This window comes from Rhinolophus hipposideros, assembly GCF_964194185.1.
Source record: "Rhinolophus hipposideros genome assembly, chromosome: 18".
Lineage (NCBI taxonomy): Eukaryota > Metazoa > Chordata > Mammalia > Chiroptera > Rhinolophidae > Rhinolophus > Rhinolophus hipposideros.
In genome coordinates this window covers 24,428,513-24,451,014 of record NC_138064.1, presented here as the reverse complement: position 1 = coordinate 24,451,014, position 22,502 = coordinate 24,428,513, and positions in this window count along the sequence as shown.

Here is a 22,502-nt window from a genome sequence, read left to right as displayed (position 1 = left end):
AAGAGGCATCAATACTTAATCTACTTTGTTATCAATGCCTTAATTACTTTTCTTATTTTCTACCCCATAGAGCCATACTTACTAAGAGCTTGTCAATTCCTAATTAAGTCTTCAATATCTGACCATTGATCAAGAACACTCTAGAACACTGTTTGTCAAAGTATCTGCAGTGAATGACCTGTATTAGTGATCTATCACTGAGTAACAAACTACCCCCAAATTTAGTAGTGTAAATCAATCCACGTGTATTCTCACAGTTGCTATGAATCAAGAAATCTAGGAGCAACTTAGTTGGGTGTTTCTAGCTCAGGGTCTCTCTTGATGCTGTATTCAAGCTGTGGGCTAGAGCTACAGTCATTTGGAGCTGGGAAATCTGCCTCTAAGCTCACTCACGTGGTCATTGGCCATCTCAGCTCTTTGTGACTACTGGCCACAGTGTTCACATTTTTACCATGTGGATTTCTCTGTAGAGCTGCTGATGACGTGGCTTCCCAGTGCAAATAATCTGAGAGAGAGCTGAAGATGGAGGTCATAGTCTTTTACAACTTAATCTTGGAAGTGCTGAACTATCATTTCTGCCATATACTATTGGCCCCACAAACCAATACAATGTGAGAGAAGAATGTAACAATGGTGTGGATACCAGGGGCTGGGATTCTTAGGGGCCATGCCAGAGGCTGAATATAAAAACTTTTTTTTTTTTTCAAATATCCAACCCATCACAGATTGGACAGATCTGCCATTCTAATTTATGCAAAATGTTTTCCACAGCTAGACATAAGGCTCCAGGAGAAGAGGGATTTTATCCCATTCAAGGTTGTATTTGCATCACCTAGCTCAGTGATGAGAGTTGAAGGAATTAATAAACACACGCTATTTTTAAAGCTGCCGAAAACAGTGTTGTGGACTGAATGTTTATGTATCTCCAAAATTCATATGTTGAAGCCGTAACCACCAATGTTAAGAAATCAGGCCTTTGGGAGGTCATAAGGGTTAGATTAGATGATGGGTCTAGTGGCTACATAAGCAGAGGAAGACAGATCTTGCCCCCATATTCTCTCTCTCTTTCTCTCTCTCCAACATGCTTGTCCTGTGAACGCACAATGAAAACCCAAGCCAGAAAGAGAGCTCTCACCAGAACGTAACCATGCTGGCACCATGATCTTGAATTTCTAATCTTCAGAACCAATACATTTCAGTTGTGTAAGCCACCTAGTAGTCTGTGGTATTTTCTTATGGCAGCCTGAGCAGACTAAGACACAAAGGAAACCCAGAACTTCAAGTTACAATTCTATTTAGGGATTTAACACTTCAGGATTGGAATATGTTGAGTAATTACTAAACTAAATCCCTTGTGCTGAAGTTTAAACTTATTTCTTCATATTAAATTCTCTATTCATCATTCATTACTACAGTTACAAGTCATTGTGTTATATTAGGAATACACAGAAAATATAGCACCACCCCCAAAAATGAAAAAGCATAAACTACAAGTAGAAATATAATAACAGCAAAACATCCCTTTAGAGGGGCCTTCCATGGCCACCCGATTATGTTTCCTCTAACTCTCTAACATACTGATGTTTTATTTTCATCATAGGATTTAGTTTGTTTAAATTCTTCCTACTTGTTTACATATGTGGGGGTGCCAAAAAAATGTATACAAGTGGACACATTCGTCACTGTTGCTCAGCAGTAGTTTGCCGTAATGAGAAGTGTCTGGACGCTGATGGTAACCATTTTGAGCACCTTTTTTAATTGCAGAAGTTAAACATTACTTGTATTCATCTTTTTAATATCGGCATATATTGAGTATTACAATTTTAATATAATTTTCCTTTCTTAAAATGTGTACACATTTTTTATCACCCTCTGTAGGTCCCTGATTTTTGTTAATTTCCTGACTCCCCTCCTTTCCAACCACTACAAAATGTAAGCTCCAGGAAAGTAGAGTGGATCCTGGTGGTCTTATTCATTATTTTATTTATAAGCCTTCCTAGAACTGAACTTGGCTCAAATTAAGCATTCATCAATTACACATTGAATGAATACAGTTAACTAGAGGTATGTTCCAGGCAAGATGGAATCTATTACTAGTATTTTCTATAAATCCTGTCTTAGACTGTCTATGACAAGGCCTAAAGTTCTCCTTTTCTTCATTTGTGCTTTATTTAAGAGCTTGTCTTTCAGGATTTTGATCATAGTTTTGTTCCTCTACTGAGTCCTCTTCTTCCAGTTGTTTAGGTTGTGGAGTCACAACACGAGTACAATATTCTTGTGTCTGTTCAGTGATCCTGCTTTCAACATTTATATCACCTAATTTAGTTTGGAACTAAGTGATGTCAATGGGAGTTTTGCATGAATAAGGACTGCAAATGCATCTGTTCAAATTAAATGGAAATTAAAGAGACATTTTCAAGGACATTTGCTCTAAAAATTGATCTGCTTTGCAATTAGTCTTACGTAATATTATTTTTCAGTAGTCATGGAAATATCAGGTAGCCCGTGAACAGAAGATGATTACAGTAGATCAACTCTTTGGAATTTATAAAAATTGGGAGAGTAAATTTTTTTGTTTTACAGTTAGATTTTTTTTAAATGTTTATTTGTAAAATGTAAGGGGTAAGGAATTGTTGGGCAAAAATATTGAGTTCTCTGTGCTAAGCTGTGCACTGGGCACTTTATATATTACATGGATACTCTCACTGGATCTTCAGAACAACACTGCAACAGCAGAACCAGTGTCCCATTTTACAGCCAAGGAAACACATTCCAAAGAGTGAAAGGTTTCACCTTCATCCAAAGTCGTAGAGACAACAAGTGGAGGAACAGCTGCAAACCTCAGTGCATTTGACTCCCATTCACCTCAAGGCCATGAATAACTATTGAAAAATTGCTCATCTGATTTCAAGCATTTTCTAATGTCTAGTCTGAACAACTGTGGTTACTCAATAAACAGAACAGAGTTTCCCAAAGTTTACCTTTGAGGGAATGACGTTATCTTGGAATACTGGATGTTATCTGGAAAAGAAATAGTGAAAGTTGTCAGAGTAGGTTTAAAAGTTTGAGAAATGCTGAGTTGAGTTGAACTTAATTAAATCAATATAAAACAAAACAAAAGAATAACCTTTGGCAGGTAATAGAGCCTCTAATAAGTTAATATTCCCTGTGCACTAAATCTAGGTGGAGGTGCCTAGAGATAGTGATGATGAGGGAGTTGGGGGTTGCTGAGAGAGGGTACCCTGAACTTTTCAAAAATATTTGATCAGCTAACATTTTTCCCCCCATGTAGATCATCTTATAGTGCTAAAGCTCTATAGATTACAGGTAGTGATATACTTGTGTAAATTATTAGAACAAAATCAAAACAGCAGTTTTGAAGCAGTTTACTACTAAGGTTGCTAATTATACTTATTCAACATTACCATGTGGCCATAAAAGATGCTCTTTCCTAAGAAAAGTTTATAAGGATAGTAGAAAAATTGTATCACTTAATATTATCTGAAGTCACGTTTGGAGGGTTGCACCCCTTGCTTTTTTTCCATCTTCATTTTTTTTATTTTCTTTGGGGCTCTAAGTCTATCAAACACTCATAGCCTTAATGAGCTCACCCAAGAAAATTGAGAAATCAGTTCTCACTTAGAATACTATGGAATGTCCTTTATAGAGATTGGATGGCTCTTGAGTAGCTCCTCATTTTGCTCACATATTGAAATGATAAAATTTGAAAAAAAAAATAAGACTACTTAAGGGTCAACATAAAGTTAACAGCTCTTTATTTTGCTAGATAAGAACACAAAAACAACAAAAAAGGGAAGAGGGGAGTAGATGTCAGGGAGAGGAGGACTGTACTTACTTTTGGCATACATACGTATGGGAATGCATCACAGGTGAGGAGAGTCAGAGACCCTACATACTTGAGTGTTTGAGAGACAGAAAAGGAAACTGAGGTATATAAGACATTCTGAGCTAGGGATGAGGTAATGGACCTGGGGGCTTCAGAAGGTAATTGAAGGGAGATCACATTGTCAGTAATTACTATTTTGTCCTTCCATATAGATAGGTAAAAAAAAAAAAAAAAGAAAAAGAAAAAAAAAATTCTGGTATTAACTCATAATGTGGGTTTAAATTCTTCTACATAGTTTTTTTATTTAAATTTAAATTCTTCTACATAGTTAAGGGGGACACAGAAGTTTCTCTCAAACCCACAAGGTCTTCGTTACCCTTAGCTCAAAATAATCCACATATCACTAAGGCACATCTTGGGGTGGCTCATTCTGAACCCTTGCATATGTCTGTATGCAGGTATTTCATTTTGTCTTACACTTGAATTTTAGTCTGTCCAGGCTGCAGCAATAAACTACCATAGATCAAATGGCTTATAAGCAACAGAAATTTATTTCTGATCGTTCTGAAATCTTTTTCATACAAATATCACTTATTACTGCTAAATGCCATTTTCAGAATCATAGGGGAAAGAAGTTTGTAGATACCATTAATTGTAGCAGAGGTCAATGTCACAAAACATAGGACTCAAATGAATTATTTTACTAGGCCTCTTTCATTTAATGAAGAGCCAGATTGGGGTGGTGGTGATGATGGTGGTGATGGTGGCGCGGTATATATCATTGGTTCTAAAGAAGAATCTCAGCTAAATTACCATTACCAAGAATGGCTAAAATTACATTTAAATGCAAGCCAATTCTTACGACTTTCAGGACAAAATAATATTAACACCAAACATACAAGTGCAGGCCCATGCATGTGCGGGACCCTGAAAAGTCTGAGTCTAAGGACAGGGCCCCACAGGTGTTTCTGGGGGGTCATGAGTCTCCCCGGAACCCTGGCACACAGATTATTAGATTATAAGAGCAAATTATTAGAGCTGAAAACAATAAAAGCCCAACAAATTGATGAGTTTGTTACCTCTGCCTGTCTTGCCTAAAAAGATTCAAATAGAAAAATCGGTTTTAGGAAGGGAACCTTAGCATATTCACCTCAGCACAGAGAGGATCCCAGCAAAAATCTATCCCTGTGTTCCATTGTTTCTGAGAGACCCTGCAGGAGTTTCTTTGCCAGGTGCTTGATCTTTCTCATCTGCCTATGAATTGCTTACCTCTTCCTCCTTGGTCCAAGATGAGGCATGTACCTCATTTTGCCTCACTGCCTTTGGAATTTTCATGTTTATATGAATTCCCTGTGCTCACATATTCAAATTTGATTTTCTCCTGTTAATCTGCTGTATGTAGTTTGAATTATTCGACCAGCCAGAAGACCTAAAGGGGTGAGGGGAAATTTCCCTGACCCCAAAACTTCATCATTCTCACTTATTCCCTTCTATTCTCTCACACTTTTAAGAATGAAAGGGAGTAGGACGTATATGTATATTCATAATCTCATTCTAATGGTTGGTTTGTGTTCAACAAAAGTCTGGAATTCAATGAAGTGGTATATCTTTAATGGAAGAATATCAAAGAAAGGGGGATTTGCATTTCCTGTTTGGTAAAGTGAATACAACAGAGAATTTAGGAAGTGGCTGCTAATACCATCAGGAGGTGGTTTACACACTATTACAAAACATTTGCTTTCCAACTAAGTCCTATATATGGGCATACTCTGGGGGTTTATAAAGGAAAGAGTTGAGAATTTAAAATCATGGATTAAAAACCCGGGTACTTTAGGGTAAGTCTATGTTTGTATATATAAATACATTTTTTAAATATAGAGAGGGAGAGAAAAATACTTACAACATATTTGTCTATTCATATAAAGTTTTCCTCCAATTTGACTGCACAGCTTATTTTCTGTGTGTTAAGGAAACCAAAGATATGATTTCTTTGGCGTTTACATGTAAAAATTTCATAGACCTTTATAATATAGGCTGCACCCTCCACAGTATTATCTATTTTGTGTTAGTGACTTATTGTTTCTTTAAGGAGTGGGCATAAACTTACTTTATTGGTTAAATATTCTTGCATTTCATTAGGCGGAAAGTTTTAACTGAGAGAATTAATACATCTGACTTTACCTATTTTCATCAAATGAAAGTTGTTAACTGGCTTAAGTTTCTTTATGTTTTAGACTTAATGTTACTTACTCCGTAATTGTGGAACTCATTTACTGACGTCTTTGCTTCAGTTTTCCTAACTGTAAAATGAAATTACTGCCTTTTTGTCTGGTTTCTTTCCTGTCCTGAGCACCTGTGGACAAATCTGTGTATTCCTAGTTCAAGGAAATGCCTTTGTTTAAATCCCATTAAAATATTTTAAACAATTCCCATTGATAAAGGCTATTGTGCAAAGAATGTGTATGCACATTGTGATTGTACAGTTATTAAACTGATTTCCAGCAAACATTCCAGATCTTTAAATTCAAAAAATTCTGGCACCGTGATATTCTGGGTCCTCAGTTAACAGTGGGTGCATATCTAACAGAAAAGGACACTTCTTTTAAAAAAAAATCATAAATAAAAAAAAAAATCAACATACATTCCTTATGTTTGTGAAGTGAATAAACTATATAGACTAAAGGATGATTATTTCAAAGACACTTCCGTTGCATAAAACACTTTCAGATCTTATCCTTTGTAGCTGGTAGTACATTCTTGCTAAATAAGTTTAATATAAGAGAGTCTTTGTGGATTTTCTTTGAAACAACATAAACCACTTTGAGGGCATCTTGTGAATAAAATGAGGTAAGTAATGTTGCCTTTGTTCAAATATCGGTGTGAGTTTAATATCGGTGTGATAGCACTGGGATTCACTTTGTTGAGTAACTCAAATGGGCTCCAAAGACCATAAAAAAAGAGAATCATTTATAATGTGACTCCTCTAAATGGCAATATAAATACATGAATGGCAAGGATGATGGCAGTTCTTAGGATATTTGGCTAAAGCCCAGGGAAATAAAGTATTTGGTAAAATTATTTTTATAATAGAGAATTCAAGTTGGCTGAAGCTTTGCAATCTCTCATTATAATCTTTTTAATTTAGAGATGATACTACTGAGAATCGGAGAAGTTAAGCAATTTAATCAAGTCTACAGAGTGAAGTCAAAAATTGGGACAAGAGTCAGGATACCCTACACACAGTAGAGTGTTTTTCCCACCACTTTATCATGCATGGTGACAAGTTCATTGGGCTGTCTCCCAAAATAACAGCTTTGTTATTTTAAGAGATTATTTGTTATAATCTCTTGAATGTGTAATGATGTACATGAATAAGTGCTAATATATATGTATATATACACATACATAAATATGCATGTGTATATAAACATGTGTGTGTGTGTGTGTATATATATATATATATATATATATATATATATATATATATGCTGTATTTATTTATTTATTTATTTAAATTTTACATTTCATCCCTTGAATTTATAAAAGCAAATTTGGGAGTTTTACAATTTTTGTGCATTAAAAAGTTCTAGAGACTTTTTATCTACAATGATCCATTCTGGTGCACTACAACACTCTTTCACTCTATTGTAACATACATGTATATTTGGCATCTATAGTTGGAACTAAACATTCAAAAAATGTTTATGGCAGAGGAAAATAATTCTAACTTAATTGCTCAAAATTATGTTTACAGTTCATTTTCAAAAGTATTTTTATTGTTCACTACTTGCTGCCATTCTAATTTTCAGTTCCTAAATACATGAGCAAGAAATGTCACGTTATCTTTGTTGTCATTAACTCAAACTGAATCTGACTCCAAGCCTCTTCTTGTTTGGCTGGTAAGAGATCCAACTTCAATCATTGTGGCAACACTCCTCTGCCTCTCTGAGACCACACAGGAATCCAGAAGTTTTACAGGATGATTAGGAAATAGGGGAAGGCCTCAGTTCTTTAGTTAAGCATGACTGATGACATGCTTAACAAACCCAAGCCCACTTCTTCATGAAGGTAGGTAGTGCCAAAGGAATCTTTGTTAAGTCTTTCAAGATTAGCCTTCCTAGAAGTGACAGTTAAGACAATGTTCCTTTTCTACTTTCATGCTTCTGTCCCCCTGCATTTTCCCCCATTCCTCTGCTTCTCACTCCAGCCTCTACCATAATCTCTCAATAAACTGAAGCTTTTGAAAACAAAAGCTAGAAAGGGAGTTTATCATCAGCTAACAAAAGAAACACAAATTCTGGCTACTGTTTGGAATGAGGGCGTGACATACAAATGTCAAAGTAAAAATAGCTCTTGTTCTCTCTAATCCTTTCATAGCAATGAAAACAAAACATAAATTAATATCTCAATAAACAATCCTGTCCTGTGCTCTACACTTTATTTTGATCACTATGAATATTGGTCTATAAAAATAATGACTAAGCACAATTCTTTATTACTACAATAGCCTATTAGCAGAGAGGACCCTGGAACTGATGTAGTACCCATTCCTCATTTTGTAGGATGTGAAATTAAGAACCACAGTGGGACATCCTCATTCTGACCATCCCATACTTCGGTGAAGTTAGTAGTAATTACCAGTCCAGCATTCTTTGTATAAGAAAAATTCAAATACTTTTCTTTATGAATAGGAATAAATATTTCTAATGAAGACAAAGAAGTTTTTAAAGTATGAACATTGTCAAAGTTGACAATAATTTCAGAGTAATGTGCACATAGCTCTTGCATTATATACTCTTGAACCCTAGTTAAAATCAATTCATAACACATTGAATAATTATATATAAACAACTTGTTTTCATTATAAATTACTTAAAATTAGAACTTTCTTCCCACCTTTCCACCCCACCTTACAGAGACAGCAGAAAATTAAAATGTTTAGACAGGAATAAATTATTTCTTGTGTTTCATCTTTAACGATGTGATGATAGTTTGGGGGACCAGTTTTCCTGTAGCATCTCTCTTATCTATTCTCTACCCAGGGCAACTGCTGTCAAAGAACATAGCTAATGTGTCACCCTCTTCAGAATTCCTGGAAAAAGGAGAGAGAACCAGCAGTTATTAAGCTACATGTGGCAATGCAAAAACAAAGTCACAATTGTTAAGCTTATTTTGACATGGAATTTATAACAAAACTGGGCTAAAGATTTTCGATAGCCAAGCCCTAAATTCTCTTTTTAATTTTGAGCTTTCTAAAACTATTTCATCTATAAGGGCCTTGAAAGGAATTTAAGGGTTTGATCATCCTAGTATTATTAGCAATATGTATAGCTAAATGCATAGGTATAGCTCTTACTAAGTATTGTGGAGAGTAGTAAACTTTTTGAAATAAGATTATGTAATATAATCTAACAAAGTGTTCTTATATAACATGGTGCTTAGACTATATGCAATTACGTATTGGCAAACACTGCAGGAGGCAAAGATTTGGTAAAAATCAATAAATGCTGAATTTTTTTTGCTTTTTTAAAGGAGGGTTCAGCTCACAGTGGCCATGCGGGGATCGAACCAGCAACTTTTATGTTACTAGCACCAGGCTCCAACCAACTGAGCTGACCGGCCACCCCCTGAACATTTTGTTTAACGATGTCATTTCCACATGGAAGTCAATGCAAATGTGTAAAATATTTTGCAGTTTATTTACATAAACATGTTCCATGAAGTTTCCTTTCAGAAACTGCTTACTGAAACTGATTTTGGGAAACATACGTCAAGAGACAACAAGGGTAATTTTTAAAAATTCAGATCTTAAGCAATCTTCTCATGAATTTTATCACTGCAGATTCAAAATTACACATTTTAATTTTTCTGTTTAGTACAATCAGGAAACAAAACCCAAATCTCTTAATATTTTAAAACATAGTTTTACTTATTGAAATTGCTAGCTTGAATGAAATCATTGCAATTTCTCATACTAGTAGAACTATGAGTAATAAAGAATAATTAGTATAGAACTGCCACATAAACATGTCAAATATGAAGACAAAATTGAATATATGTGTTTATGTGTTTTCCAGTTTCATAATGGAGATATAGAAACTAAATTTCTATATTGTTTAATTTTCACTTATTTTCTTACAATTGAACTTGTTACAAGGAGTATCTATAATTGCATCTTTAGAAATCAACGATTTTGACGTATACTCATATTTCAGATATAAAATATAAATGTAAACATAATAAAAGCTAATTATAAAGACACGAGGTAGGAGGATTACTGTTCTCAATTCTTCACATCCTTTCTGTACATTTATGCACTTCGCCATGTGACTTTGGAACACTGATCTTGGGCTTGGCCAAGTTAACTTCCTTTGGCTCCTAGAATGCGAGCAAAAATGACAGTGGAACAGTTCAGTCTATTTTTTGAGGTCCAGTGACATACCAAGAAAAAACGCATTCCCAAGGTAGCCGCTGCCCCTTTAGCTTGACCTCCAGAAAGAAGATACATTAAGAAAACCTGAATCCAACTGTCAGTCCACAGCTAAGCTCACCTGGACTGCAGTCCAAAGCAGAACTCAATCTAGGTCCGCTGAAGGCTCATCAATGATAGTCTCCTAAGCATGAGGACCTATACTTCTTGTTGTATGCCAGTGGGACTTTGCGATTGTTGTTTATACAGCATTGTTGAAGCAATAGATTAAGCTTACATAAACTTATACAAAAGTTAAAAGTAAATACACTAATTCATGATGAAATCAATGTATAAACCATTGGGACACAGAATTAATCCAACTTACTTCTGGACCCATGTTGTCCTTACCAGCATGAGTTGGGCACGTCCTGGTGGTTCTCAGATTTCTCATCTGTAGTGTTAATGTTGGAAGAGATGATTTCTAACATCCATATTCATTCAATAAAGTAAGGTCACCTTTGTATTCCAAACGTAATTAAAAGATCTAAAAGAGAAACATTTCATAAATTGAGTGTCTCTAGAAAAGCATTATTGCAGGTTACAAGTTACTATCATTTATGAATGTAGGAGTTACTTTAGAACAACCATCTTGAGTCAAGAATTAATTCCAAGCACCAAGAAGTATGAAGAAGAGATGATACATTATTTGTCTACAAAAAATGAAAAACCTAATAGGGGACATAATACCAAAAGAAAAATCTAAGTGTTGTAAAAGTATTACTAAGGGCTTTAAGAAGGTAATCTCTTCCAGCTGGAGAGATTAGGGAAAGCTCTTGGTAGGAAGTGGCCTTCAAACTGGATTTTGGTGGACATGATTTCAAAGGGAAGAAATGTAAAGTCATTTGTTGACTAAAGGAAAGACTGTGAAGCAGGACAGAACTTGTTATTTGAAACAGCAGGACTTTTGTTTTTGTTTTGTTTTTTTTCCCCTTTCAGTGCAGTTTACTGTGCTGGGGACAGAACAGAGATATGACTAAAAAGAGAGGGACTTATTTTTGAAAATTTTGATTTCTATGTTCAGGAGCTTAAAATTTATCTTATAGAGAATGATTAAGAACTAAAAGATTTTGAAAACAAGCGTGTCTAATGAGGGCTTTAGAAACATCCAACTGCTAATGTGCAGGAAGAAAAGAGATGGGGAAGATTCAAGAGACTTTGGAAGCAGTTTTGAATGGGCCTGAGCTAGGGTGGCTGAGAGAGGGAGTGGGTACTTTAAATGCAAACCCCAGCAGTGTGCATTTATTTTCTTCAAGGAAGATACCATATTGATAAGATAAAATGATGGAGTTACTTAAGAGTGACTTTAAATTATTGGTAGATGATAAGAAAGCAGTATTAAAAGATTAAGTTTAAGTATCCAAGAACTGTTTAAAAAGTTTTAATGTCCATAAAAATCACCTGGGATTCTTGTGAAAAATACAGATTTCTAGATCTCAACCTTAGAAATCTTGAAACAGTTGGTGCTGAGAGAGACCCAGAATTTGTGTTTTACTAAGTGCCTCAAGTTATCATAATACAGGTGGTTTGCAAATCATTCTTCAACACTGATTGAAAAATATAGAAACAATAAGAGGAAATGTCTATTGCCTATTTCATATGTGACACACTTGGCTAAATGCATACATACAGTATGTCCTTTCAGCTTAAAATGTAGCTTTTAATATTATTCTCCTCTCAACCTTACCAAAAACCAAGAATTAAAGGGGTTCCATAACACTTTGAAAAGTCAAAGTGATAAATTTGGGATATGAATCAAAGACTGTCCAACTTGAGAAGTCATATTGGAGAAGATCATGATATTAATTAATTGTTGCTTTTGTCTTTCTCCCTATACTTTCTCTTTTCAAAACTTTCAATGAATTGGGACTAGTGCCACATTTAACAAGATTGTCTGATTAAATTTACGCCAGTAAAAAATTTCATTCCTAAGTAGAGAAAGACCAGCTGGAACATAATAAGGCATCAGAGTGGGATGTCCTAGATATGAAGATGCCCGTCCTATCAAGAAAAATACATATGCACATAGCAGTCATTTTAAAATAAATATAGAAAATTTCTACAGCTTGTGTTATTATAACCATTTAAGTAGAAACACAAGGACTTTAAAGTGGGACATTATCATTGCCTTGAACGTTTTTTCCTCACTGTCTTAAAACTGACGTCTCAAAATAAATTCATGATCTTAACGCCTAAGCATTAATTGTCTAAAGAAATGGTCTACAATAAAACATGCTACAGGTCAGATTTAACTTTATTTTTCTTAACTATTTCTTGGTTCAAACTACTGTTTTTAGGCTGAAGGGCCAGTCATTTATCTATATTTCCTGTGATAATAGAAGCAGTATTAGTTTATGTTGTTCCAAAAAAAGGAAATGGGTTGAATATGTTATGGGCCATATTCAAAGTGCAGTCAGTTGAGTACAGACACTAATTCTCCCCACTTTGAGGAACACAAAAAAGAGGGAACAATTAACAGTTCTCCCTCCCCCCTCCTAAAACTGAAGGAGAAATGAACAACAACGTAAAAAAGTTCAGCTTTGAAGCAGCAATTGATATGTCATCAGTTGTAATTTTCCAGTTTTAAAACCAACTATTTGTTGTTTGTTCTTGAAGACAATGACTGAGCAAAAGGTAGTGATAACATGTTATTACTTTAAACTGATAGTGAAGTTTTTATTTGTTTGTTTCTTTGTATTTTTAGTTTCAGGTGTACAACTCAACACCAACAACCCAAACAACCCAATTGAAAAATGGGCAGAGGACATGAAGAGACACTTTTCTAAAGAGGACATACAGATGGAAAATAGACATATGAAAAAATGCTCGACCTCACTAATAATTAGAGAAATGCAAATAAAAACCACAATGAGATACCACCTCACTCTTATCAGAATGGCTATCATCAATAAATCAACAAACAACAACTGCTGGAGAATATGTGGAGAAAAGGTAACCCTGGTGCGCTGTTGGTGGGATTGCAAATTGGTGCAGCCACTATGGAAATCAATATGGAGGTACCTCAATAAACTGGAAATGGAAATACCTTATGACCCAGCAATTGTACTCTTAGGTATCTCTCTAGGGAAACCCAAAACGCTAATTCAAAAAAATTTATGCACCCCTATGTTCATTGCAGTGCTATTCACAATAGCCAAAATGACCATCGTTAGATGACTGGATTAAGAAATTGTGGTACATTTATACAACAGAGTATTACGCAGCCGTAAAGAAGAATGAAATCTTATCATTTGCAATGATATGGATGGACCTAGAGAACGTTATGCTAAGTGAAATTAGTCAGATAATGAAAGACAAATACCTGATAGTGAAGTCTTTATTTGCATTTCTTATTAGTGAGTGACATTCTCTCATGTAATGGCATTTCTTTCTTGCTCCTAGAAGGGAAGATGATAGTTTTAGAAAAAGTTCCTTTTACTTTCAGACTTAGTAATCAAAATCAATTTATGAAGATTTAAAAATTATTTTTCTAGGCCTTTTAGAGGTGGCTTTTATTTAAAGTTTATTCAGAACTATGTCCCAGACACTATGCTAAACTATACACAGGGCACCAGTGAGTACTGATTTCTCTGCGTTTCTTTCCATTTGAATACAGCTTGCTGTATACTTACATCCTCAAGGAACTTAGTACCCTGTAAAGAATAAGGAAAATATAAAAGCCTGCTCTACCATGAGCAGAAAGTTTGATACACAATAAAGGATAGATATTTGAAAAATACATGAACTGAGTGTTGCACATTTTATTTAATTCCCTTCTTAAAAGAGATACATCAAAAAACCGTTCAGGGTCTCATTCCATATATATTCTCTGGTCTACACTTCAGTATAAACTTTTTGATTGTTTGATCATGTAGAAGGAGCCAGGCAGCTGTTTATAGAAATGGAAACCTGAAAAGAGAGTGCCAAAATGATTTACTTAGGATATGATTATTTATTGGGAAACCAAAGAGAATCAACTGAAACTGTTTAATATCAATGTATAGATACAAAAAGTAGATACAAAAGAAATACATCTAAATCAATAATAGTCTTACACTTAATCAAAAAATACTTTGAGAATAAAAAAAAAAATATCTCACTCCTAATAAAAATAAAACAAAATAGGGGTGGCTGGTTTGCTCAGTTGGTTAGAGAGCAGTGCTCTTAACAACTGGGTTTCCGGTTTGATACCCGCATGGGCCACTGTGAGCTGTGCCCTCCACAACTAGATTGCAACAGCTACTTGACTTGGAGCTGATAGGTCCTGGAAAAACACACTTAAAAAAATAAAATAAAATAAAAATAAAAAATAAATAATACAAAATACCCAGTAATGAACCTTTAAAAAAGGACAGAACTTATATAAAAAAAACTATAGAAATTAGTATCTTTTTATATAACTAGTTTGCATAAATGGAGAGATAACAGATGTGAATACTCAATATTGCAAAGATGTCGATCCATTCCAAGTGAATCTATAAATTTAGCACAATTCCACTCAATATCCCAATTAAATTTTTCTTGAAAGAATATGTCCAAAACTTTTGTCTTAAAAAGAGCATTTGAGGTAAAATATAAAATGCATTATTATTATGAATACATTGTGGTATGAGCACAGAAATTAAAAAGCAGATAATTGGAATGTAAGAGAAAATCTAGAAATAAAACATCTAAAGTAATTCAGAATATAACGAAGTAATGCTTGAATTAGGAGAAAATATAATCAAATATTTGGTATTAAGATAATCAGCTAATCATCTAGAAAACATACATCAATAGTTCCCAATCTCATACCTTACACCAAAATAAGTAAAAATAGTTTTAAATGAAAGTTAAATTAATGTGATACTATTTTTCTATTCATCAAATTTGACAAAAATAAAAACAATGATGGCAATTATAAACTGGTTGAAACATTTGAACAAGGAATTTGGCAATATGTACCAAAAGCTTTAAATCACATACATGGGCTAATAAATCAATTTTTAAGAATTTATGTTAAGAAATAAAATCACAAGTGTCATACAGCAAGTTAGATAGCAAGAGAAGGCAAGCAAATTTGGACAGTCTTTTGTAACCTAATCATGGAAGTGATAACCCAAGATTTTTGCTGCATTTTCTTACTAGAAGCAAGTCACTAAGTCCAGCTCACATTGAAGGGTTGTACGTTAAATAAGAACATGAAGACTGGGGGGCGGGGGGATGTTGGGAGCCTACTTAAAAGATCACCACTGAAAGTTAACTGCACCTCTTTCATTAAACATCTGACTTTCTCTCCTGCAATTTTCCCCTTGGTCACTCTGCATCAATTACATTGGCTCTTCTGTTATTCCCTGTGTCAGTAATACCCCTTTAGGCCATTTGGGCTAGACACAGGAAGAGTTGTTGTTTTTAAAATTTGCATCCAAGTCCTAAAAAGTTGTCTAGAGCCACAAGAATGGTAGTGATCTCATCTTAACGTCGCAGGAATCCACCGTCGTCCTGAAATCAGTAGCAGGTTTAGTCTTACTGTTGAGAGTGGGTTATGTAATTAACGTGTTACCATGAATTTATAGTATCGTGCATGATGGAAAGTACCTCAGGAGTCCTACGGAGCTGGCTTTCTGAACTAAAGGATTCTCTTGACCAGTTACACTTTTCTCAGCAGGTATGAAGTGAATCTCAGTTATCCCAGTGCTTATTCATTAGCTAAGATAAGAATGTTATGGTGGCTGCAGGGCTCAGAATGATCCAAAAAGAAATACAATGTAAAAAGTCAAAGTAAATATTCAGATGGAAAACAAAAAACTTAAGGCTAAACATTAAAAAATAAAAAATAAAAAATAAAAAAACTAACAAGGGGCAAACAAAACTACTACAAAAAGTGACCAGATTGAGCTTTACAGGAACTTGAAGGGAAAGCTACAGACAACCTGGAATGTCTTTATAAATGAAGTGAAAAATTGGTATGATAGGATATGGGTAAAATAGACCAATAATAATAGAAGTAATACCAGAGATGTGGCCCTAAATTATGACTGTAAAATGATATACATCATCAATCTGTTTTGATGGAATAGTGAGAGGAAATAAGAAAGTCTAAAGAACAGAAAATTATAAGAAGAAATTCATTTTGATAAAATATTTACCTTTGTTTCAACAGATCTTCTATTAGTCACTTTTTATAAAGGTTAGTATACATTCTTTCAGACAAAGATCAGGCTTTATGGGTTTCCAGTTAACTTTATAGATACTTTGTAACTATTAAATAATTAATATCAACTCAGCAAACAATGACAGGATCTTCAATAACAGCACTACATTTTTCTGACCATTACATTATCCACAGATAAATGGATTTTTTTTAAAAATGACAGAATACAGTATTTACTTATAGTACTTTCATTAATTTACCATCTCCCATAAAACATTTAAGCTCATTTAATATGAAATCATATTTGCTACTTAAATACCAAGATAAAATTTGAGTACTATAATTACCAGTATAAGTTATTAAACACTAAGAAAGAATATTTAAAAAGAAGTAATTTTACCATATTAGTAAAAAAGCCCAGACCTTCTAAAATTCTTATTCTATGAAATTTTTCTCTAAGTTAGATTACTAAGGCAAACATTCTCAATTGCTATATTGCATAAATAGTAAGGTTTTTAATATAAAGACAAAGGGATCATGGTTTTTATTAAATGTATTCAAAAGTAACTAATTATATTTGGAGTTCTCTTTACCTATCATTGTTAACTTGACATTTAAAAATTAAATAGGAAGAAATGCATCGAAATCTATGCTGCACATTTGAAATTGATCGTTTATATTTGGTATAAAAGGGATAAAATTTATAGTCCTGAGTGACAATTTTATGTAACAAGGCATGAGAATGTAAAATTCCATTCAAATTCCTTTCTTATCACTATTCATGAAAACGGCATTTCTCAGCTGGGAAAGCTAACAGTGATATTACATGGTGACATTATTTCAGAAGAGTTGTCTACGATGCAGAATATCTAATTTTTTCACACATGAGTAAGGACTATGCAAAATTTAGCATTTAATTTGCATTCTATATGCAAGATTTTAAAGGGCAAGGTTAAGTATTTTTTGAAATATTATAATAACCTGAAATTAATTTAAAAATAAGAATTTAATATTTATGTACCTCCTTTCTTCCAAGTCTTTCTAAATAGCTTTTCCAAAAAGAATGGTATATCTTGATATATACTAAAGATACAAACACTATTATTGCTGCTTTAGAAAAAGGAAACTGGAGCATGGAATTGCATAAATGATTTCTCTAAGGCAACCCCAGTAAAGTGTAAAAGTAGAGAAAACATAATATAGCCACCGCTTCACTATTCCTCATTTTAGTGCTTAACACTGTTCTTTTAAATATTAAAACCAGTAGAACAGCCTAATAACATTATACGCAAAGGACAAAGCTGTTAACTGCACTGTTTTCACAACCTTATAGCATCAGTCGATGCAAGACCCTGCAATTCAATCCCCTGTCTTTATGGACAAGGAAACTTAAATATAAGGGGATTGTGACTTTCCCAAGGCCATAGAGTATATTAATAGTACAGATAAGACTCAAACTCAGGTGTCCTTTATGCCCTGTATAGTACTGTGTGCACCACGATGAAGATGAAAGAATTTATCAGGTTCCCAGATACTTTGATTCTTTATGTAACTGACGATACAGTTTTGTTATAATACGTTTTGACTTTAATATGTTACAAATATAACTATACACATTGCATTGTTTTTTTACTTGCCTTTTGTACTTCAGAGGCAACATGATTTAATCATCTTTCTTAATTCAGAAATAAAGATAAAATGTTTGCTACTCTTCATATCTGATTCTTTACATATTTATTATTATTATTATTATTATTATGATGATGATGATGATGATGATGATTTAACAAAATAGCCATTAACTCTTGTATCCCTGTAGCTTAGCCTCTAAAGCAGTTGTTAGCAAACTTTTCCTGTAAAGGGCCAGACAGTAAATGTTTTTGTAACTACTCAATTCTGGTGTCACTAGCAGTGTTTATAGCACCAAAGCCGCCATAGACAATGTCAATGAATGGAATTGTCTGTGTACCAATAAAATTTTGTTTACAAAAACGTAACCCCTTGGACTAAAGGTGGTTAGTCCATGGGCTATAACATGTTGACACTGCTCTAAACAAACCACAGTGATTGCATGTGAAGGCCCCAGATGATGACATACTGTGGCATTTCAGTTCAAAAATATTTCAGTTCTCTAACAAAATCACCATCAAAGTCTGAGAGTTCTAGTGTTTTTTTTTTTTTTTAAGTGATATCTATAGAACTGCTGAGTTGGCATACCTTTTGAAAAATAAAACTTATCTTAACCTCTCTCAGACTTCTCTTTCTCTGTCTGTTTTTAAAGTCATCTTAGTGTTATCATCAGCATTATTTTCTTTCCAGGAGAGAAAACTGAAGAATTAGGCAATGCATACATTTTAAAGAACACGCTATGTGCTTTCTCAATTTAAACCCATGTACTCCAAATTTTTGACCCGCACACCCATTTGTCTCATTGTTCATCAGTGCCTCTTGAGAATCCCAACAAAATGCCAATAAAATAATTTAAAAAGATATAAACCCACAAGGTTGCAGAGAACTAGAGGAAATAAATTGATAGGCCAGAATTTTAAGCACGTTTGGAAGATGAAAAGCAGAAGGAGTGATGGTGACACACTTAGGAGGCTGAGCGTAAGGCACCTGCAGAGAAGATCACAGATGAGAAATGGGCCAATCCAAACTTCAAATTGCAAAATTTGGGGGAGACTCAGCACTTGAAGTTAATAAGGAAGAAGTTAAGATGTGAGGCATTGGAGTGAAGATAGGAATATTGCTTTACAGTTTGCATGTAAAATGTATAGTTGCCTTCTCCACATCCCCAGGTTTCCAACTCTCTCACAGGCCTGCATCCCCTGAACACCTCCATAATCAGTAGGGACTGGAAATTTACTCTGAAGTAACTGTGCCAGAGAAGCTCAGGGATTAGGGACACCCAGTCAAATGAGAGAGGAATGGAACAGAAAGCAAAGAGATCAAGTTATCATCACTACAGTGAATTTGAGATCCTGTAGGCTTCATTTTCTACCTTGCTACCAGAACGCCAGCCACAAAGCCTGAGGAGGCTACACTTGCAAAACCAATAGTCCAGGAGAAAAAAAAAACAACAACAACACAGGAAACACCGAAACATTATATGTTGACACATGAGGGTCCCAATTACCCAATTTCAGTACTTATACTTCTCTCTCCCTGTCTCTCCTCTCCAAACCATCATTTCTTTAGGATGTAGCAGAAGTGATCTGTGTATGAGGACTGACAATTAAGTTTGCGAACTTATCCGAAAAGAAGTGCTACATACCTCATTGCTGAATATCACTACAGTCACTGAAGCACGCTCTTTGGGAAGCTGTGCACTAATGCCAGTGCCTACTCCACCCTTCAATGCAATTTTAAAAATCTTTTTCTGGAATGGCCATTGGAAATGTCATCGTATTACCATTGATGTCCTGAATGTCATCAAAATGTCTTCCTTTCAATACTTCCTTTATCTTCAGATAAAGAAAGAAATCATTGAGCCAGATCAGGTGAGTAGGGAGGAAGTTCCAATACAGTTATTAGTTTATTGGCTAAAAATTCCCTCAGAGGCAGCATTGTGTGAGCTCGTGCATTGTCGTGATACAAAAGCCATTAATTATTGGCAAAAGTTCAGGTCATCTAACTTTTTCATGCAGCCTTTTTAACACTTCCAAATAGTAAACTTGGTGAACTCTTTGTCCAGTTGGTACAAATTCATAATGAATAATCCCTCTGATATCAAAAACGGTTAGCAGCATTGTTGCAACAAGTTTGGGAACGTGATTGTCAGAGCTTGCATAGAGTGCCTGAAGGCTACATGGCCCTTCATGTCTCTTCTAGTGCTGGATACCCAGGAATCTTTACAATTTCTAGGGAGTGTAAGAAAATGGTTGGGACTAGATATTATATTGGGGAGTAACCTGTGAATAAATGACTTGACTCAGTACGTTTATAAACAGGGAAAAGAGGAGGAACAGGACCTCCCCAATCTGGGGTGATGCAGATTACAAGGGAGGGAAAAGGAAGCTGTGCCAAAACACAAACAAAAAGAAAAAAGTAGAAGCGGAAAGAAAACAAGTATCAGAATTGCTGATTTTACATAGTACATCACCTCAGCTTTTCTCTGCATGTGAAACACTGTGCTGTATTCAGAATATCTGTTTCACCCTATTCCTGTCTGAGGTATAAATCTTTCCATCTGAAATTTCTATTTGTAAAGTTATTATGACTCGGTTTCAGAGTTATTCCGGCTTAAATGGCTCCTGCCCCTCAGAATTTTCCATTTATAAGAGTGTCCTAACTAGCATATCTTTTCTAGGAGGATGAATTACTACAGCTGTGGGTTTATATCTATGGTTACTTTCAGACCTCCTGCATTTTTAACTGAGTTTACATGTCAGACTCTTCAGAGAGAAATATGACTAAACAACCAAGAGAAGGTTGCATTACCTAATCCAATTGTACATTAGTGGCAGGATAAAGACAAACTCTAGGCCCGATAAGCAAGGTAGACAATTTCCTGGAGACTCTTGTGTCTCCTGCTGCTCTATTTAGCTTTTACCTGGGACCAACTCTAGTGTGATAATTGTAACAGTTATTGATACAGAGGCATCCATATTTTTATGAATCCCTCCCTACTAAACAGGCAACATGACATTTGTATTATAAATTTAATAGATGGAAGACCACAGAAAGAATAAAAACAAAACTGTCAATAAAAGATTAATTATAAGGAAGCATTTTCATGAAGATGGCAGGTAAATCAGGTCAATCTAAAGGAGATGAATTTAGTATAAGCAGGAAACATGAGCAAACAGGCCTGAATGGGGTTCCTTCCACAACTGGAGTGCATGGGATATTATTTGACCTGGGCATATCACTAGACTGAGACAGTTTAAGTAAGGAGGAGGGGGAATTGCTGGGGCTTGGGAAGAATCTTTGGCTTAGTCTCATGCATTCCTCAAGCTTTGCTGGAGGCTAGACCATGATAGAACAATGTGCATACCTGCCTTCCTGCCTGCCTGCCTGGCTTTTCCTACCCACAAATCTCTAGCTGGCACAATTAGCACTTATTTTCTGGAGAAATTTCTATTATGCCTAATATATTGGGTATATCAGTATGTCCTAATATACCCAATACCAATATTTTCCTGTACACTCAAATGTGAACAATCCAAGGAATTTACATTTTTTTCTTGCAAATTCTTCTGGATTCTTATTATGGCAATCTTTGGTGACAAGGTAACCTATATGATGCTCTTCTCCCCAAGCTTTTTAAATGAATCTGTAATTTGAAAATTTATATATATATATACAAGGTGTGACCAAACACGATAGTGAATGTTTAAATAAAAGAAAAATTGATTACAGTACAAAGACGCTTTGCCATTAATCCCTCTCAAAATATTCCCGCTCACTTCAGACACACTTATCCCATTATTCTTGCCACTTTCTGAAGCAGTTCTGGAAGTCCACTTTCCTTGAGTGTCTTTGTGCTGTTGTGGCTGCCTCGATGTCCTGAATCAATTTAAAATGTTTTCCTTTCATAGTCATTTTGACTTTGGGGAAGAGCCAGAAGTCACATGGTGCCAGATCTGGTGAATAAGGTGGATAAGGACACAATGTAACTTTTTTTTTTTTTAAAGTGTGTTTTTCCAGAACCCATCAGCTCCAGCTTGTGTTCATCTTCTGTTATCAGTATATATTGAGTAGTACAATTTTAATACAGATAAAAAACTGTATTAAAAAACAGTTTTTCAAAAAAACAAGCTTTTGTTGCTCTTGGTCAAATCTCTATTGTGCCTTTGTTTTTATCTCATTAAGTTATGCTTGTACCTCTAATATTTCTTCTCTGCTCTTTAGTTTTTATCTGCTTTAAAAAAAATAATTCCTGTTATACTTTATCATACAGATTGTTTAATTTTTATCATTAAATTTGTCATTTTATGATTCCTGAGCTTTGTGTCATTCAAGGAAGCTGTTTCACACATCCAAGGTAATAAAAGCGGTATCATATATTTCCTTTTAGTACTTTCATAATTTATCCGTTGGTGCTATTTATG